Raw genomic sequence first — 22,381 nt, 5'->3', positions numbered from 1 at the left:
TATAAGTGCTTAGATTTTATTACCCTTTTATCCAATCTAATTAAACTTCTTACTAAGATAATGAACTCTTAATTTATTTGGTATACCTAGGAAGAGGAAAGGACCTGGTAAGTATATAGGGAGTGAGTCAGATTGGTGTGACAACCTACTTTTAACCTAAATAAAATGAGAAAATAATAGTGGAGGAAAAAAGGAAGAATGGAGGCTTGAATAACCATTCATATGCTCATGGTCTGACTGGTATTAGAAGATAAAGCACTAGTCCTAAAATCCCCTACTTATTTTTACTATTAATTTTTTTAATAGGGGAGTTAGGAGAAGGGGCAGAGATTTTTGAAGGAAAATAAGTTCATCTTTTGATATATTGAGTTTTATATGCTGATAGGAGATCTAGGTGATGTCTACTAGGTAATTAGTTAGAAATCCAGGCAGGGCAGCCACTTGGGTAAGAGTTTGAATATAGTTTAAGAAAATAGGATGAGGTTCCAAGAAAGAAACTGTAGAAAGAGGAGAGGAGATATCTGTGTATTTAGAGCAGAGCCTCTTAAACCTTTTTCCACTTGCAACTCCTTTTGCCCAAGAATTTTTTTATGTAACCCTGGGCATATAAAATAGGCATACAAATCAAATACTTACTGATAATCATGATTTCATGACTTTCACAGACAGTTTACAAGATCCCATAAGCTGGAACTTAGAGAAAAGGATGAAGAAAAGGTTCCAGTGAAAGATGAAGATTGGGCTGAAACTCTGAATAGGTGCACTGGAATCAGACAACCAAGCACTTAAGGCTAAGTACCCATTGGACAATACTCTTAGCATATGCTTAGAAAATGGCCCTTCTCACTATTTCTTGCTGGCTCCATCTTTTGGTGTATACAGATAATCATAGGAGGGATTAGGGAAGTGGAGTAAGACAAGCCAGAGTCACTTTGGAGGAGAATGAGGGGAAGGGAGGTTGGTGGTGAGCCCTTGTGGAGTTTAGTTCATCTCCTTTACTTCTCCCCCTAAAGACCAAGGACTTTTGCTGATCCTGAATCAACAGGGAGCTAACTGGGACTTCACAGTAGGAGGTTAACAAGGAAAGAACAATGTTATATAAGTAAAGGAGATATTCTCAAAAAAAGAAGATTGTCATTATTATCAAATATTGCACAGACAGACTGAAAAATTAAAAGGCCACTAGTGAATTTGGAATAATCTTTTCCAGTAAAATAATGGAGAGGAAAATCAGATCATGGAAATGATTAGGAGTAAGAAGTAGTGAAGAAGTAGAGGAAGCAAATATTGGTTATTATTTCTGGAAATTTGGCAATAAAAATGACAATAGAAAAGAAACTGGAAGAGGAAGAGGAGGAGGAGGAGGAGGAGGAGGAGGAAGGAAAGAAGGAAATGGTTTCTTGTTTGTTTTAGCTTGGAGAAGAGCTGAACATACATACTTGTATGTGAAAAGAGGGATAATATAAAGGAAGACACTAAAGATGAGATGGAGATGATCAGACAATAAGAGGCCTGGGTTAGAAGAACATCAGCGATCATCTAATTCCACGGTCCCTTCATTTTATGTGGGAGAATCTAAGGTACAAAGAAAGATGATGCAGGTAATAGCTTACACAGTAAGGGTTAAAAGGTTCTTGGATTTAAAATTTAGGACTTTTTCACAATCTTTTGCAGCCTAATGGAACAAAAAGTCAAAGAGGAGATTCATATCTTCTCTAAGACCAGAGGAAAGGAAGATTTGGAAGGAAGAATAGAGAAGTGTGGAGGAAAGAAAATTAAGGAACTCAATGTTAGATGGTTTTAATCTCAGTAAAGTAGGGGAAGGTATCATCTGACACTGGAGGTTTGGGAGGAAGAAGGAGAGATAAGAGTGGAGTTTTGAATGCTTAAGAGGAAATAATTTCTCTCCCCATTGTGGGAAATCATATAAATAGAATACTTGATAATAATGTAGAATTCAAGCAAGGAAGGCACTACTTGATACAAACCTGTCCAAATTGCCAGTCTGATCTGAGCTATTAGCTGATTTGAGCATCCTTTCTCCCATAACTGTTGCAGCCATCCTACCAAGTTTCTTTTCAAGCTCCTTTTCTGTTTTGTTTATCACAATTTACATCAAAAGGTCCCTGATTGCTCCTGGCAGAGTACAAATAGGTAGTAATATCTCATTTAGTCCTCAGAGAGAGTGATTGCCCTGAATCAAGGGATATATGACTGTCACAATCAATAGTTAGCACATTGAAGATAGCATTTATTAAATGAATTATAGTGGCTAGAAGGATAGTATGATGAAGGACACTTGGGGAAAAAAAGATGATGTAAGTCCAGGGGAGAAAGTCTAGGGTCTTCTCCATATCTATCCCTTCATTGCTTCCATGCTTAGTAGCCTAGCTCTCTTATTTAACATGCTATCCCTTTATGCCTTTCCCTCCTACTCACTGGTAGTCCCTTGAAAGAAATTTCTCAACTCAACAAAGATTTATTTATTTATTTATTTATCCATTTATTTATTTATTTGTTTGTTTGTTTATTTATCATTTATTTATTTATTTATTATTATTTATTATTTATAGCCAGTCTGAGTACCTTCCTTTATGGAGCTTAAAATCCAAGAGCTGAATTATTGTAAAGAAAATAATAATGATATGGATTAATAGCTAGTATTTATAAAGGGCTTAGGTTTTTACAAAACACTTCATGTATTATTTGAAGTCAAGATGATCCTGGCAGCCTCTCTTTACTTCTATTTATTCACTTGACGGGGCAGATGAAAACTATTTCTCTGAAAGATGAGTAAATGGGAGACTTTGATGGCTTTCTTGGCACATCTGCTCTAGAATGACAGTAGAGCCTTGGTTTAAAGCATCAGGCTCCAAACTATCATTTTGTTAAATGACAACGTTGTGCCCTGATTGCCTAAAAGAGTTTGTGCAGCTTCCAAAAATGTGTAACTTCTAGGGAATAGTTTCTACCCTGGGAGAATCTGACTCATTAAGTGATAGAATTGTTCTATTAAAAAATTAAGTGGTTTCACCCACTGAAATAATCCACAGTTACTTTAGTGGAACCCTCTGTTATAAGAAGAAAGAGCTAGAGAAGAGAATAGGACTTCTCACTCTGTTTTTATTGCTTTGCATGTTATAGACATAATGCTAAGAAAAGGGAGTCTTATAACAGGAGGAAATGGAGCACTATATTGTCAGAAGTATGATGAAGCTTTCATCCTGAATTTAATATCTAATTTGAAAATCCACCACTGTTCTTGGTCTTCGTGTGTCTTGGTCCAGTCTTTTTAATTTAAGCATAATGCTTCTGGAAACCTGCCCTAGCCTAAGTACACACATTCCATCTCTGCAGTGTGAGAGGCCTCTGAAGTTTCTATCTCTGGAATCCACTGGGGCAGGTTGCCTCAGTAACAGGACTAAGGTCTTGTAGAAATCTCACAAATCTATCTACAAAAACTTGTATTTTAAAAGAAAAATTACCATGCTAAAGAAAAGTTAGGCCCAAAATTTTATAGTCTTCTCCTGAAAAAAATCACAAAGTACCTGACCCAAATCTTTGGAATCTTGGTACTGATGTTCAAAGTGATACCAGCTGTGATGGGACTGTATTGAAAGATAGTGGAAAAGTGCCATTGAATGTCATTGTAAGAGCACTGGCATGAAAATCTTGTGAGAAATAAAGAAAATAACAAACAGGGAAACAACTGCTCAATCTTGGCCTTAGGCCAATGCTTTTGATGTTTGTTCATTCAATACAAAGTATATACAGAGAGAAAATACCAATTTCGGGGCAATAATGCCAGGAATAGCAGTATATTATTAAATGTAGTCATAAATGTTTTAGAACAGAATTGTTTTGCCCTCATTCACATTTACCATAAGAATTAGCTTTGAATTGTGTTAAGGCATTCTATGGATCTCATGCCATATGATGAGCTTAATTTGGAGGGGGTGTAAAAAAGATTGAGAGAGAGAGAGGCAGAGAGAGAGAGAGAGAGAGAGAGAGAGAGAGAGAGAGAGAGAGAGAGAGAGAGAGAGAGAGAGAGAGAGAGAGAGAGAGAGAGTCCCTGAATGGCAGCTGGAAAGGCATTTGCTTTTTTGCTTTTTTTTTTTTTTTTTTTTTTTTTTTTTTTTTAACAAAGCTGGAACAACTCATCAGGTTATACATGGCAATTTTCACGTACTAATATTCTCACCATTAAAGAACAGTAATATTTAAATCATTTTGGTTGTTTCCAATTTTGGCAAGGCGTGGGCTGGAGTATTGAAGCTATTCCAGAGGAGTAATATGGTCCCCACATGATGTCCTTAAACCTATTGTTTGACACACCAGGGGGATCTGGCTCCTTTAAACCTGAAAGGAGAAAATGAGATCACAAGGCTTTCAATAGCTCAGTTAGTTCTTGGCTCCACTGTGATAGGGAGGAGATTCTGGAGCCATGATAGGTCAGGAGACCAGGTTTTTGTACTGGCCCTTCTGGCTATGGATCCTTGAGCAACACCCTTCTTTCTCTTTATAGGCTCCAGTTTCCTCATATGTAAAATCAGAGGTTAGGACTAAGATTTATAATTCCATGTTGTCAAATTTGGTGTAAGCTTATTGTTTTTGTGGTTACTAGTGTGGTAACTTGTGTGTTCACAAGTTGTCCAGAAATTTTTTAAAGTTGTTTATCCTTCATCCCTCCCCTGATTTGGCCCTTTATTGGGCCAAATAAAGCAGCTATGGAGTAGTAGTATATCCCTAGTGTGGAGAGGACAATATTCTAAAAGTGACTAGGGGAATAATCCTGGAGCCAATGTAGAGAGAGGAGAGAGGAGAGAGGAGACCTACCCCAACTGAGGGGCTGGTGGTCAGAGAAAACCTTCCCCCTAACTAACTCACAAAGCAGATAATTGAGAGTTGACTATAAATTAGTTCCATGCCATAAATGACCAATCTTGTTGGACTACAAAAAAATAAATCAAGCCCCCAAATGAAAAATAAATAACATTAAAATAACATTGTTTAATATATCTGCCTTAAGAAAGGATGTAAACTAATGTCATGTTTAAAGTATTCAGGTTCACCTCATTATAGTGATGACAGCAGTTGTGTTGCAGTAGGGGAAATAGGAATGGAAATGCAATAGGGTCAAGTCTGGGCTCTGCTACTTACTGGTAATATGACTTTGGGACAAATATAGGCCTGTTTTACTTCATCTATAGAACAAAGAGACTAGAACAGATGTTCTTTCAGCTCTGATACTGTGCTCCTGATGTAACGATCTCTAGTGAGGGGTTAGCTGACCAAAAATCTCCTAGAGATTCTAATTCTTTCTAGTTTGAGAAGAGAAAAATTAATTCAATATCATCTTCAGGCTGTGGTCTATGACGTGATTCTCTCTAGGAAAAGAAATAGAGAAGAAGGAAGAGGTGATGGTAGTTTCATGACTGTGCCTGTGTGTGCTGTACCTAATGTCCCCTTCTTCAGAACTGCCTTCTAAGTGGACAAGGTATGTGATTTGTGTTTTTATTTTGAATGCCCAGGCATTTTTATTGGCTCTATGCCATGCCTGGAATGCTCTAGCTCCTTATCTCTGTATCCTGATTGATTCTAAGATTTAGCTACTCCTTACAGTTAGACTTTTCCAACCCCTAATTCTAGTGCTTTCCTCTAATGATTATTTTCTATTTATTCTCTATATAATGCATTTGTAGGTCTGCTAGATGGATAAAGTTCTAGGCCTAGAGTGAAGAAGACTAATTTTCTTGAGTTCCTTGAAAGCAGGGATTACTTTTTGCCTTTGTTTGTATTCCCAAAGCTTAGCACAGCACCTGGCTCATAATAAGCACTTCATAAATGTTTACTGATTGACAGATAGGAGGAGCAGCACAGGGAGAAACACGTTAACTAAGAGAAAATGGCACTCTTTACCCTACTCCTATTTTATTTCCACTCAATTATGTGATTGCTATTTTTTTAAGGATACATTTGGTGGATTGAATGTTATTTCTCAGAAACACATGTAGATCTTATCTTTATTTTGCCTGGTGTTCCTTCATTTATAGCCTGAGAGCACAGTGAAAACCTTCCAGACAGAAGGGCCTTTCATAGTTCAGGGCTGGGAGCTCAACATCCAGCCCATTATTTTGCTATCTAATTAGAAGTGTAAACATCAGCCACATCTTAATTAATCTTCTAAGCAAGGAATAACAGTCATTATAGGCCATATTGTCTAATTCTGCCATGTAAGATAAGTTGATATTATTTTGGGATTTCCCCAATGGGATATATATTGATTGATCTGGTTTCAGAAAAAATCCACTAGTGAGAACATCTGATTAACAATAACTGAATTCAAATGTGAGACTCCAATGTGTTTCATAAAGGTTGCTGAAGGGATGTGCTGGAGCTCACTCAAATCTACAAAAGTGGATCGTGTTAAATTTTTAGTGTGAGCATTTATACTTCAGAAACAGTAAATAGCAGGACCTAATTTCAAGACTCAAGAAAATGATGGATAAAATAATAATGCAGATTAAACTTAAAAATATACTTAATGTACATCCTCTGCCACTCCCCACCCCCAAGCTGGTAGTTAAACATTCACCACCAAAATCCTGGTTTCCACCGCCATTATTCTACAAGAAAATTATCCTATAAGGTATGGAGTGAAGGCACTATGTATTTATTGCTTACCAACTCCTCCCATCACTTCTTTGTTGCCTTCACTCTCCTCTCTTGGTATTCCATCAATCCAAAGCAGTAATCCCTGCAGTATGAGCTGTAGAAAAAAGAATGAGAATGAAAAATCACTTAAAAGGATGTGACTATTCCCAAGAGATTCTAACTTCCCACTGGAAGGTCATCCTACTCACATGGCCAAGAAGGAAAAATACCATGCATTGCTAACAGAGTGATATTTTATCCTTCTCCTTCTAATATTCAGCTTAATCTTTTTTTCAATTCCATCTTCCCTGTCCATTATTATGTGGTGTTTAATCCTACAGAGCCTCAACACCACATAATAATGGACAGGGAAGACCCTCAGAGTTTTTGGCCTGACAGAAACAATTGTTATTTACACCCATTCTGTGCCATCAAAACCCAAACAAGGAACAAGTGAGGTTTGGCCTAGGACCTATTATGGTACCAGAGCCAGAGGGGTTTGGATTTAAAGGCATAGTCTGGTATGCCATTTGAATCATAATGGGCTTTATTAAAGCCTGGTTTTTCAGAGATATATTTCAAGAAATTATAAATGAAAACTACATGTGACAAAAGAGTTAATTTTTCCAACTTTTTTGGGGAGAAATGATAGAATAAATAAATAAGGAAGAAAAAAATCTAGCACCCAAACTCCAAGATCCCTTGCAAAATAATAAAAGTTTGGCATCCCATGTTTCCAACAGGAGATCCCAAATGATCAGTTTTCCAGGACCACTTGGGTTGCTCATACCTATTGTCATTCTTTTCAGCAATGTGAAAAATTGATTTCTGAAAGTTTGGCTGACCTAGAGTATTCTCTCAACTACTTAGGGCTAAGTAATTAAAATAGCCACCAGGGGGCAATAATACTACAGTGACATTCAAGTAATAACAATTTTCCCCTTCCAAATCACCTAGAAGTCTAATCTTAGTTTAGCAGGCTGCCCACCTCTAGTTTTTTACTCTGTGATTGATTACTAAGAGACTCATTACACCTGTAGGATAACGTAATATCATTTAATAGAGCGTCAGATTTTCCAATATGGAGATGAATAGAGATGGGTAGAAAATTGTGCAGATTTACATGGGTTCAGATTTTCCCTCAGGGATAATTTTATTTTTCTGTCTGCCTGCATTTTCTTGTTGCAGTCAGGAATAGGGATGAAGCATGCTGAGGGAATGACTAGGGAGGGTATATGGGAGGAGAATGAAGGCTGGATAAGAGAAAATGCAGACAATGAGAGATAATATCTCTCATGGAACACTATCCTGATTCTTGACAACTGCTAGTTGCCTGATGATGGATATGTCACTTAGTAACTTAGTGACTCTGAGCCTCAACTTCCTTGTTTGCAAAATGGGAATAATAAAAACTCCCAAACCAACTCTGTAGGGGTGCTGTGAGAATTTATTCAGAGAAGACATGTAAAGTGCTTTTCAGACCTTAAACTGATTTATAAATGTCAAATGTCCTATATCTAAAGAGAAAGCTTTTTAATTCTTGATACCCACCACTAGGGAGGACTAAGGCTATTTGGATTGAAAGGCAATAATTCTATCTTTCATCCAGGGGTCAGTAAAGTGAAAGTGGTGGAAAAAGAGAGCGATGTTTCCTGCCTCCTGTGCGCTTCATGGGGATGCATTTATAGTATCCCCAGAAAGTAGATAGAAACTCTTTCAAGCTTCTAAAATGGCCAGAAGTGCCTCTCAGGAACAATCTTTGTGTATCTCTGCAGGCCTTTTTGACAGAGAACCTGTTAGATCTTTGGCCTAGAACTTGTGTCATATTAGACACACCTGGAGTCATCTAATCTGCTTTACAGATAAAGAAACTGACGTTCATAGAGGTAAAGGAACAATGAGAGATAGCTAATTAGTATCGGAGTTACACTATGCAGTGATACTTATGTAGACTGTATATCCTCCTATATTGAAGTTTCGAGGATGTCAGAAACTCTAGAGCATACATGGGGTTATATGATTCTTTTTAAACTAAGGGTACCAGCAAATGCAGTCTTAGAGACAGGTAAGTAAGAAAGCAGTTGCTTTGAGCCTTTGTGTCAATCTTGACACAAAACAGCTTCTTAAACAGCTTCTGGGTTATTTTTAGGATGTTCCACTATGGTGCTGTTCAAATTGGACTCCACCTCATTTAAGAATAACCCTGCTTAGCGGGACAGTTAAATTTGTATGATCATCCATCCGTATTTGACAAATGAGTAAAAAAAACCTCAGAGATGCTATTTGCTTGAGATCATAAAGTTCCCAAGCAGAGACTGCTACTTTCCCGTTCTGGAGGAGCAAGGGATGCCACTATTCTTGGTTCAGGAATGTTTTCCATTTCTGATCATCAGAACAGGAGCCAGCTTTCTCTGCTGTCCAAGTCACTGTCAGATGCTCAGAAGGGTGCATTCCCTCTTTTAGGCCGGTAGGGGGACATATGTACAGTATGTCTTTATCACGGCATGCTCCCTTATTGGGAAAAGAAAGTACTGTTTTGGTGAAGCACTACATACGGTATGGGTCCAAATACAGGCTGTATGCTCCTACCCCCCACCTCCCACCAATCTGTCTTACATAATCGCTGAGTACAACTGATAACCAAAGCTATTTTTCAGAAAATATGTATGTGTAGACATATAGCTATACTGTAAAGTCAGAATGAGATCTAGATTTGGGTATCCCTGTATATGGGAAGCTGGGTGTACGGCAGATAAAGTGGCAGGCCTGGAGGAGTCAGCAAGGCTTGTTTTCCAGAGTTCAAATCCAGTGACTCTGGTAAGTTACTTCACTCTGCCTCAGTTTCCTCATCTGTAAAATGAACTGGAGAAGAAAGTGATAAACCATTCCAGTATCTTCGCTAAGAAAACCCTAAATGAGACTACGAAGAGTCAGACATAAATCCATGTATATATAGTATTATATATACACATGTATATATTAATATGTATACATAAATTTTATATGTATATGTACACATATACATGTACTTATATACATGTACATACACACGTGTGTGTGTATACCTATGTATGTATGCATCACTGGAATAACTCCTTGGCTTGACACGTAAAAGCCCTTCAAAATCTGAGCCCAACCTATCTTTCCAGTCTTATTACATATTACTCTCTTTCATGTTGTACAGGGAAGTTGTTAATAATAATAATGATAATAATGATAAAGATAACTAGCATTTGTATAACTCTTTAAAGTTTGCAAAGTGCTTTACAAAAATTATCTCATTTTGCTCTCATAACTCTGAATGTGGCCTTCTTACTATTCCTATTCCTCTGAGCCTTTGCTTTGATTAACTCCTACAAGTGGAATAGGGTTAAGACACACAGCCAGGAAGTGTTAAGTGTCTGAGGGCAGATTCAAACTCAGGTCCTCAACTTCAAGGCTGCTTCTTTATCCTCTGCACCACCCAGCTGTTCCTCCAGAGAATTTCTAAGAAGGGTAGTGGTGGTGGTGGTAACAAAGGGCATCGAGGTGGCACTGTGGGTAAAGTTCTGGGACTAGATTTCCCAAGTTCAAAACCAGCCTTAGATGATTATTAACCATGTAACTCTAGGCAAGTCATGTAACTTCCATTTCTTCATCTGTAAAATGGGGGTGATAATAGGACCTACTTCCCAAAGTTGTTCTGAAAATAAAATGAGATACTATTTGGAAAGGGCATTATAAATATTAAAGTACTATACAAATGATCTTGTTTTCATTATTTTCTTGACATGTTTTTCCATTTGCATTGGCCAAAGATGTTTACACATTGGAAGTTCTCTGTCTCCATGGATTCACATGTTTAGACTATACACCCATTAAATATATATCAAGGTAGGAAGTTTTCCCTTTAACAGAAAGATTAAGTTATCAGTCAGAAGCTATAAGTTCTTCCCAATGTTATTTAAGGAAATGTTTTGACCTCAGAAGGGCTGTATTGACACTTGGTAGCTCTCCTGAAGATAGATAAATGTAGTTCATAACTGTTATGGATTCAGGCAGAATATTCTCCTGGATTTTTTAATCTGTCATGACATACATAATACAAAAGAGTTAATTGGCTGAAATGGCAACCTTTCTGTCCTCAGTTGTTATTCAATAACATCTCAAAGTGGGAGTAAAAAAAATGAAAATACCAATTACAAAAAACATCAGGAGACTCAACATAAAAACAAATATCTCAGAGCAGTTGTACTTACCTTTATGGAATTTCCAATTGCACAAAGCATACATGCATAAGTGAGATATTCTCATATTCCATCTGATGACCCAGCAGTTTTACCCAAGATTCAAGAAAATGAAATTTCTGCACTTTTGAAGATTTGGAAAAGTTCATTGCTATGGGATTTAATTTTTATTGAAATAAGCCAGAGAGACCTTGGAGTTTCCCAACTCATGGACTCATCCCACTTAATTCCTTTTCCACATCTACCCTCCTTTTACTACTGCCAATTCAATTCCCCAAACAGTATCCTGATGATAAGGAGAATTTATATAGCTCTGATCATTTTCTCTCCTCCCCCCATAACACATATACTCTATAATTAGGGAAACTGGTATGAAAGTATGACTACTAACTCTCCCCCCCCCCGCCCTGTGAAATAACTATAAAGGCCAGATATTTATTCTGCTTTGCTTTTGCTTATAATTGCCAATCATTTGCAAGACATCCTAATATAGTATTATTGGGAGTGCAGTTTTCAGAGACCTGCCAAAGAATGAGATCTGCTTAAAAGGGAAGTCCATATTATGAGTCCTGAATAGCACAAGCACTCCAGAACTCTGGCCATAAACCAAGCATTATTATCCTCCAGGGTTATGAGAAGAGTCACAGCCATATCTAATCCCACGAAAGAATTTCTTTGGGATATGCTTGTTCACATCTTGGCAGAAACCCTGTCTCTCTCAACCCAGACTTTATCTTACAAAGCCTTTTCTGTTTCTGATTTATTAATAAACTACAGACCCTCCTTCAGAGTTCTTGGCATCCTTGGCAGGCTTTATTCCAATGTTCTTGGTTGTTATCACTAATTAGCTAATATACAGCTGTAAGATGGACCCACTATTAACCTCCTTTTACAAGTGGAAAAGCTGAAACAGAAAGATTTAGTTTGAGTTGCTTACCATTCTCATGCTACTCTTTTGACCTGGAATGCCCTTTCTACATCTTACTCCCTACCCCAATTCCTTCCATTTTCTAACTCCTATGTCCTTCATAAAGTCTTTGTGTACTAGTCTGGCCCTTATGGATCTCTCCCTTGCTCCTTTCCCATGTATGTTCCCTCTTATTTAATCCTGGAGGCAGCAGGGAGTTATTAGAGGTTATTCACAGATGACATAGTCAGATGCACATTTTAGAAAAATTGGTTTGGTGACTTTGTGGGGAATGGAATGGAAGGAAGAGAAACTTCAGGTATTCCTGTGGGATTTAATTTCTATTGACTCAATGAGTCTGAGTGACCTTCATGTTTTTCAACAGATTGACCCATCCTATTTCAATTCTTTTCCTGCCGTCAACTTGATCTATTAATGGATTTGGTCTGCTGTGATATCTTTGAAGAGTCACATAACTTTAATATGACATTGAAAAGCTCAAGTGGATGGTACAGTAGAAAGGACATTTGATTTGGAGTCAGAAAACCTTAATTCAAATCCATTAATTGTGAAAAAGTCATCTAACGTCAGTTTATTCATCTGTAAAATTAGAGGGTTGAACTATATAGTTTCTTTTCATTTCTTTATTTTTTTAAAATATACATCTCTTTATGAATCATGTTGGGAGAGAAAAATCAGAACAAAAGGAAAAAACAGGAAAAAAGTGAACATTGCATGTATTAACTTACTTTCAATATCATTTATTCTTTTTCTGGATGCAGATGGCATTTTCTGTTCAAAGTTTACTGGGATACTTTGCACTGAGAAGAACCAAGTCTTTCATAGTCGATCACCACATGTTCTTTCTATTAGTGTATACAATATATTCCTGGTTTTACTTCTTTTGCTCAACATCAGCCCATGTAAATCTTTCCAGGCCTTTCTAAAATCATCTTGGTCATCATTTTTATAATAATTATTAAACAATTAAATAATAATTATAATAATATTACATTGCTTTCATATGCTACAACTTGTTCAGCCATTCCCCATTTGATGGGTATCTACTCATTTTCCAATTCTTTGGCACCACAAAAAGAGCTGCTATAAACATTTTTTGCCAATATGGGTCCTTTTCCCTTCTTTAAGATTTCCTTGAAATAGAGGCCCAGTAGTGGCACTGCTGGGTCAAAAGGTTTTATAATCCTTTGGGTGTAGTTCAACATTGCTCTTCAGAACAGTTGGATCATTTCACAACTCCACCGACAATGCATTAGTAGTAACAATTTTCCTACATCCCTCCAACATTTGTCACTATCTTTTCCTGTCATCTTAGTCAATCTGACAGGTGTAAGGTACTTCAGGATTGTTTTAATTTTCATTTCTCTAATCAATAGTGATTTCAAGCATTTTTTGAACTATATAGTTTCAAAGGTTTCTTCCAGCTCTAAATTTATGATACTAATATGAATGAAAAAGGTTAAAGATGTAGATCACACAGAATACTCATGTCTTTTATATCACGAACATTTTCTATTTTTTACTTGTTTACTTATATATATTTAACATATATAAGTAAATATATACTTATTTTTACTTATACTTATACATACCTTAAATTATGAACACTCTAAAAACAGAAGACTTATTAGATGCTGGATAAAGAGAGCACAAAATAACATCATAAAAATTTTACCTTATTATATTTAACAGATAGGAAAGCACTTATGTTGATTTACAAGTTATCTCTAAATCAGTTTTCTGTGTTCAGTCAATCTATCAACTTCTCAGAGCTAAGATCATTATTAGTAAAAAAAAAAAGAATAATGATAAAAAAGACTAAGACAATTCAGTTCTGAATTATTTGAATAAATAAATGACTATCAAAAGGGAAAATGGACAACAATAATGACATCATCACCAATTATAATAGTGTTATAGAGGTTTAGTCCATTTAAATTAATTATCATAATAAAAAACTTAAAGAGAGTACATAGTATACTTAAATGAGCTAACATCTGATTAATTTATTATTTTACTAGGAGAGAGATAGCTGCCAAAGGCAACACTACGCTAAAAATGAATTTATTCAAGCCCTTATCAAATCTTCCATGAACTAACACGGTAATTTTCTAATTGGTCTCTTTTTAAAAAGTTCCTTCCCTCTCTGTTCTTCACAAGTCACCAAAATAATTTTTCTAAAACATATTTCCCATCATGTCAATGTCAGATGTCAATAACCTCTAATGACTCCCAATTGCATCAAGGATCAAATAAAAATCTTTTTGGGAGACATTTGAAACCCTTAACAACTCATCTTTCCAGTCTACTCATTATTCTCTTTCATTCACATACACTACAGGTCAGTCAGTCTAGCCTTCTCACTATTCCTTGTACACAACATTTATCTTCCACCTTGGTGCCTTCACACTGGCTGTCTCCCATGCAAGGAATGTGCTTTCTCCTTGTCCTTATCTCTTGTTCTCTGAATTCTGTCTCTTTTACAATTCAGCCCCAACACCATCTTCTACATAAGTCCTTTCCTATTGTCTCTCAGTTAATAAAATCCATCCACCCCCAATAATTTTTGTCTTAAAAATCTAATTCGAATACACACACAAACTTACACACACACACACACACACACACACACACACACACACACACACACACACATAAAATCAGCTGGGTCCTCCAGAACATGGATTATTTTCATTATTGTGTTTCTATCCTAGTTTGTTGTACTCTTCCTGGCACATTTCAGGTACTTAATAAATGCTTGTTAATTGATTGATTGAATATGAACTCATTTGCAAAATTTTACAAAAGAGGATAATGGCCAATTATAAGCAGTATTGTCTCATAAATGGCAGAGAAGTGGTGGAGGTTAAAAACTAACTTAAAGAAAGCTTGACAAAACATACAAACTAAACAAAGTCATCCCAAGGTTGTTGAAGAATGAAAGCATAAGGAGAATAACCAATAGAAGAGAGAAAAAATAATAACAAACTATTTTTTCACACAAGGACATGGTAATAATAGCTAGCATTTATGTAGCCCATTAAGTTTGCAAAACACTATTTGTCGTCTTATATTATTTGATTCTCAAAACATCCCTCTGATGTAGATATTATTAGTATCTTCATTTTACTGGTGAGCAAACTAAGAAAAAATTTAAGTGACTAGCCAAGGTCAATCAATTAATAAGTGTCTAAGGTTGGATTTGAACTAAAGTTTTCTTGATTTTAAATTCCTTTATGTGATCTAGTTGCCTCTAGGAATCGTTATAACTGGTCTCTAGCATCATGCTAGGGATATATCTATAGGGGAGGTAGATATGGCTTTAAAACAACAAAGATGGGAAAAAGCAGCTGGATTGGGCAAGTAAATAAAAAGGAGATTCATGCAAGAGGCGATGCAATTCTGAGTGTTGTGAGATCAATATAAAGGGTACCTGAAGAAAAGGAAAATACCAAAGGACTGGAAAAATAATGGATGTTATTAAAACCAAAAAATGGCAACTGATAATCACTGATCTCTATCATCCTTTCTATCTATTCAAAATGGTTATGACAGTCATTTGTACATAAATCTAGGGCATCCTCACTGAGAGTATTGGCATGCAGGATCTAGCAATCAATATTTTGCAAAAGATTACATCTTTACCATTTCACAACCAGAAGATGGAGAGACCATGAGATCTCATTATCTTTATTTTTATCAATTTTTTTTGATTTGGCAGAGAAAATTGCTACTTTGAAGGCCCTTTTCCAGCAAATGATCACCCAATACTCCAGGTTCCCTACAACACTTAATAGAAGTAACCAAGCTAAGTATTCTGTGATCAGAAAGATCAGTGGAAGCTTTAAACAGGGAAGCATTTGTTTCAAGGTTTTCAACATGGTGATGAAGGAGATTAACAGAGTTCAAGTTTAAGAGAAATTTCCTGTGGATGTTGAGATTCTCCATATGCTCCTCTTTTCGGATGACAGGTTGCTGAATGTAACAAATCCCAGAAAGTTTCAGAACTCCTCTAGAAGAAATCTATAATCACTCAAGAGAGCTTGACTTGACCATCCACACAGACAAGAGCCAATAAATGAAGAACGTCTATGGAACAGATTACAATATGCAGAGAGTTTGTCTATCAGTGTGTATATTTGAGACTTACAATGCTATCATTATCATTGTTTATCCTTCATTTTTTTTCAGAAGACCAATGACATCATTGAATTAAAGTACATATCACAAAGGATAATATAATGGCAGATGGTGAGCAGGCTGAGACTGGTAACTCAAGAGGAACATCAAAGAAGAACAGGAATAAAAGAAATAATTAAGGAAAAGTAAGATGAGGAGAAAAGATGTGCTGGTCATCTGGGGAAGACAAGGGATGATGGGAGACAACCATAATGTTTCACTGGTATCCTCAAGCTATCTAGATAAAGAAAAGCAGGGCTCTAGAAAAATTGGTCAAGCTCATAAGGGGAAATGGGAAAGACTTAAACAGATATTCCATATCACTCTTCCCCTCATAACAAAACTCCTGTAGTTAGAAATCAATACTCACATGATAGCTTTATTTCCTCTCCTCTCATTCTCTTCTAAAACACTCTGAAATCTGCCTTCTTATATAATCGTTCAAATGAAAATGCTCTCTCCAGTCGATCTCTTAATGACAAATTTTAAGGCCCCCTCTGTCACATTTACTCTTTTATTTATATTTAATCTCTCCCTGACTATTGGATCATTCCCTACTGCCTACAAACATCTCCCCATCCTGAAAATAAAAACCCTCACTTGATTCTTCTATCCTTGCTAACTATTGTCCTTTAGTTCTTCTTCCTTTTTATAACTAAGTTTCTTGAAAAGGTTATCTACTATATATACTTCCTTTCTCTCCTTTTATTTTTTTTTTACCTCTTACAATCTGGCTTCTGATTTAATTATTCTACTGAATTTGCTCTCACCAAAGTTATTAATAATCTCTTACCTGGGAAATCCAGTGATTGTTTCTTAATCTTCAGTCTCCTTGATCTCTCTACAACCTTTGACACTGCTGATCACTCTTTCCTCTATGATACTCTCCTTTCTGGTGTTTCAGGACATCACTCTCTCCTGATTCTACTTCATCTTTTCTGACTTATTGGGGGGTTTGCTGGGTCCTTCTCCAGATTCCCCCTCTATGGGTTCTGTGCTTAACCCTTCTCTTTTCCCTCTAAACTACTTCACTTGGAAATCTCATCAGTTCACATGAAATTGACATTATCTCTATTTAAAAAAATAGATATTTTGTCTCCAATCTTGCATCTTTAACAAACTTTCAGTCCAGTAGACATCTTACACTCAACATGCACAGAACAAGTCATCTTTTCCTCAAACCCTCTCCACCTTCTCTCTCCCTTAAATCGGAATTCTCTTCACATTCCCCTATATTTCTTAGTTTCTCTGATTTTTTCTTTGAGATTCAGCTTAAACCTTACTTGCTGCAAGAATTCTCTCTTGGTCCTTCTAGTTACTAATATCATTCTCTCTCAGATTGCCTTCTAACTACTCTTTTATATATTTTGTGTGTATCTAGTTGTTTATATGTTATCTCCCTATAAGAATATGTGTATATATATATATATATATATATATATATATATATATATATATATATATATATATATATATATATATATATATATATATATATATATAATATTATCAGGGAACTGTTTTTACCTTTTTTTTTTTTTTTTTTTTTTGTATTCCCAGTACTTAGCATTAGTGCCTGGTACTTTGTAAGTACTTAAATATTTGTTGATTGACAGACTGAAGACCAACAGAGATAAACTAAAATCTGTATTTCTGGAGAAATATACAAAAAGAAAATAATACACCCAATGATTACAGCCATATAACTAGAAAGAACAATAATCAATCAAAAGTGAATGTTGCAAAATTACAAGAATGAACATGGCTGGGAAGATAAGATATGAAAAGATATGCTCATCCCTTTGCAGAAGTGGGAAGTTCACAAGTGTTATACATAGCACATGGTTTCAATATTTTAGTGAGTTATGCTGGTTTCCCCCTCCTTTTTAATCTTTAACAATATTATTGTTATGCAAGATTGCTTTCTGAGAGGAGTAAAGGGAAGGATGTTTGGAAAAAGTCAAGATGACATTAAAAAGACAAAAATAAAATTTATTTTTTAAAAAATCTGCATCTTTAAAAAAATTTACAAATTGATAAAGTCAATTTGAGTAACTATTTGGGTGTCAAGTAGATTGTCTTCTATTGATCTTTGTTGTTTTACCTATATTAGCATTTTCTTCTCCAAATATATACATATATACTCTGGAATATTTATAGGAAAATGACAAAATGAGGTCATAAAGAGTTGAATATAATTAAAAAATAACACCTTGGTATCAAAATTGTGGATTATACGTATGCCTTGCACTTCTTTATTTTTTATTCCTTGTATAACGTTTAATAAACCATGATAAACCCATTGCTAGTGATGGTAGGACACATAGGTGAGTAAAGAGGCAGCTCATAATTCTTGATCCTTTTTCTAGGAGAGACTTCCCTAGACACTATACACTTGACTGGTACCACCCAGCAGGAATTATCTCACTTTAACATTATACCCCTAAAGCCCTAATCCATAACATTTATTGCCTCAACCTACTATAGGCTTGCTCTTCCTTTATCACCCTAACATATCTCAATTCTTCAGGGGCTCAAGACTCCTTGGAACAGAACAGGAGACAATTTGTTTTAAAAAAAATCCTACTTATCATTTATCAAGAAACACTGATTTTTTTAAAAATAAAATTCACTTTGGGGGAGGGGCAACTCACAATTGTCCATTAGGGTAAGATATGATTCTCTAGAAGGGGTTTTTACACTGATGGAACTCTGGTTTGTATTGAAATACTAGCACAACTCCTATTGAATTAAAAATAGGTAAGGATTTCCATTACTTTATGAAGTTAATTTTTTTCTTCTTTGATATATTATCCATTAATTCAATTAAAGAGTTTAAAAGCCTAATTTTGTTTAGCACATGTTTATTAACAGGCAATCAAGTGGCACAGTGAATAAAGCACTGGTCTTGAAATCAGGAAGACTCATTTTTATGAATTAAAATTCAGTCTTAGATGCTTACTAGCTGTGTGACCCTGAGCAAGTCAACTTCTTTACCTCAGTTCCTCACCTGAAAAATAATCTGAGGAAATGGCAAACTACTCTGGAATATTTACAGGAAAATGCCAAAATGAGGTCATAAAGAGTTGAATATAATTAAAAAATAACACATTGTTATCAAAATTGTGGAGGATTTTTAAAAAGTTGTTTTCATTTTGCATGAAAGAGTGTTGTGATGCAAAGTTAGTGCTCTATTCTTTTTCAATTGCTGCTGTATTTTCCCCCTCTTGAACACTTATGATTGCATGGTTTGGTGATAATGAGCCTGGGGTTAGACCAGAATAGTTTTACATCAGGAAAGGTATGGGAGTTTTTCTCAACAAGGAGACTCCTTATCTCATAAATACATAGATGTTTGGCAGATAAAAATAGGACTATATATGAGCAACAAAAACCATAACTACTCTGGAGGAGAAAATGGTGGAAATGGCAGTAAAATATGATGAAACAGCCAAAGCATGACTATGTAAGCAACAGTTGACTTATCGACAGATGAACTTTATTCTCATTAATTGATGCCAGCCCAGCACCCATTTCCCCCATATTCCATCCCTGGTTGAAAGCAGTCAGCCTAATCAATTAGAAGCAGTAGCAGGGAAACTCTGACACTGGTGATATGATTTTGATCTGCTTTTTTGATGTAATATCATTGTTGGGGTTAGTTAATTATAGATAAAAAGGTAGGTGGAAGGCAAGAGATCCAGGAAAGATTTCTACTGAGACTCATCTTGGATTTGTCTTTCACATTACAATTTGTGTCAGTTTATGTACCTTCACTGTTTTCTTACCCAACCATCATTTTAGGTGGAATGTGTTACCATCAATCCAAAGATGGCAGCCTTTCTAATTTGGTATAGTTTGTGCTCTGCTGGCATACTTTGAGAGTCTAGCAGTCTAGCAATTTGTAGTGAAAAAACATTGAATTCAGTGAAAAGACTTGGGTTTGATCCTCAAATTCATTACTTACTAGCTGTATAATAATTTTGAATAAGTCATATCATTTTACTGGGCCTTTTAAAGTAAAATTAGGGGACTGGACTATAGGCTCTCTAAGATTTCTTCTAACTCTAAATTCTGAGATCCTATGAATCATGGCCCTAAAGTAAGCTGACTTGTTAATGTCTGAATGTATTTTTCTCTTACCCCCCCAATTCTCCCATTCCTCTGATAAGCTTTAATCCAAAGGAACAAACACTGAAGGAAGAAAGAGTACCCTTAGAGAAGAGTAGAGCTTTAACATTCATTGCTTGTTCAGTGATGCTGACAAAACAAAGATTAAGTTGATTGTTTGCTTGTTTGTTTTCAAGCCAATCTTTTCTCTGGCTTTCCCTGTACATGGGCTTTATGTATGGTCATGGACTTATAGCATCTCAGAATTGGAATGCACCTCAAAGACCATCTAATTCAATCATTACCAAACTATGAATCTCCTTATTCTAGACAAGTCTGATCGGTAACTCAGGTCAGTTCATTGATTCATTCAGATTTGATATTATAATGCAATGAAATATTCATAAGCCTCTAAAATGTAATAAAAACAATTTTACTTAAAGTGTGATAAAAATACAATTCTTATAAAACACTATTCCCTTCTGCCTCCACATTTACCCCTAGGCCACATTAGGTCAGACAGGTATTACCAAAAGAAAATGGGAATTCTGCTAAAATATCTGATCCTATCTCACCATAGCCTAGGCTTTTTATGCCTCAGGTCTCAAGAAAGTCAAACCAATGTTGATCCAGAGAACAGCCTCTTCAGCTTTTAAAGGGAAACTAGGTCAACCTACGCAAAACAGGTGGCCCTCCTACTCATTTCTCGATTGTATTCATCATCCAGTCTCCACTTGAAGCCCTCTAGTGGTGAGGAACAGTGATAAGGCAGTGGGGTACAGTGGGAAGACCTTAGTACTCCAGGAATGAGAGGCCCTGGACTCAAATCATGAATATTATACTTCTTACTGGTTAACTTTGGCAAATCATTTGAATCTGAGCTTCTGTTCCTCATCAGAAAAATGAGAGTTGGATCAGGTGAATCTTACAGCTTAATATTTCCAATTCTATTAACTTCTAAATTCTTAAGGCAACCCATTCCACTTTTGTTAAGTTATGTTAGTATGGTTTTCTTTATATCAAGCTGCTATGAATATGCATGTTGGAACAGTTAAATGGGTAATAATAATAGCTAGTTAGCATTTATCTGGTGCTTTAAGATTTGGAAAGAACTTCACAAATATCTCATTTGATCCTCACATTAACTCTGGGTGGTAGGTATTATTATTATTATACCCTTTTTTTTTTATAAATGAGGAAATTCAGATTCAGAAAAGGTAGGTGGCTTATACAAATCACATGGCTAGTAAGTATCCAAGATGGGATTTGAACTCAGGTCCTATGGAATCCAGGTCCAGCACACTATTCATTGTGCCACTTCACTGCTTCTGAAAAGTTACATGTATTTATATAGAAATATATAGGACATAGCACACAGACCTTGGACAACTGGGTGGCTTAATGGATAGAGTGCTGTCTGAAATCAGGAAGACTCATTTTGATGACATCAAATCTGGTGTAAGATTCTTACTAGCTGTGTGACATTGGCCAATTCACTTAACCTTGTTTGCCTTAGTTTGCTCTTTTTCAAAGTGAATTAGAGAAGGAAATTGGAAACCATTACAGTATCTTTACTGAGAAAACCCCAAATGAGGTCACAAAGAGTTTGACATGACTGAAAAATGACTGAAAAACAACATATGAGCCTTAGCCTAATCAGTGTTTAATAAAGATTTTCCATTTGTCTCCATTAATCATTTAATATTTATCCATTTAGTTAAGAAATGCATGCTCTTCCCTACCTTTCTCTACATAACCTCATACCCTAATAAAGAAATATTTCTTTGCAGTATGAGTTGTATCTGGCTAAGGATGAAAACGAATTATCAACATTTCCATGGAAAATCATATATGTTGTGAACATAATGCCTAAGAGCTTCCACATGTTCTTGAATAAATTCTCTGATCTCAATCTCAATATAACTTTTCCTCATAGAAGATCTTTAATAGCCTAGCATATTATTATAATAATTGATGAGTAGTAAATGATGAGTAATAAATTGTGGTCTAAACCGAGATGGTTCTGTTCCTTTTCTCTCTCTCCTTCCTTCCCCAAAGTAACCAATGGCGGGTTCGGCAGCAAAGGAATTTGCTACTTAATGCTGTATGAAAACATAGTCTTTATTGATTAGAATGGAAACACCGGAGAGCCGGTGGGCAAAATAGCTGCATGGTACAAGGCCATTTGCAAAGAGAAGATTCCCGTTCTCTCTTTTATGCAGTGATGTAGGGAGGTTCCTGAGAGTGATGTAAATTAAGATAAGGACTCTCTTGTTATCTTTTG

General features: G+C 35.8%; 1 long non-coding RNA gene across 1 annotated transcript; it reads left to right on the top strand.

Moving 5' to 3' along the window:
* The first annotated feature begins 344 nt into the window (after positions 1–344).
* LOC141545326 (uncharacterized) lies at positions 345–17,379 on the top strand. The gene is made up of 3 exons (XR_012482988.1): positions 345–1,601; positions 5,392–5,497; positions 16,000–17,379. It is a non-coding gene; the product is annotated as an uncharacterized LOC141545326 (long non-coding RNA).
* The last annotated feature ends 5,002 nt before the right edge of the window (positions 17,380–22,381 follow it).

This window comes from Sminthopsis crassicaudata, chromosome 1 (genome assembly GCF_048593235.1).
Source record: "Sminthopsis crassicaudata isolate SCR6 chromosome 1, ASM4859323v1, whole genome shotgun sequence".
NCBI lineage: Eukaryota > Metazoa > Chordata > Mammalia > Dasyuromorphia > Dasyuridae > Sminthopsis > Sminthopsis crassicaudata.
The sequence above is the reverse complement of the archived record's forward strand: the minus strand, read 5'-3'. Positions and strand labels throughout refer to the sequence as shown.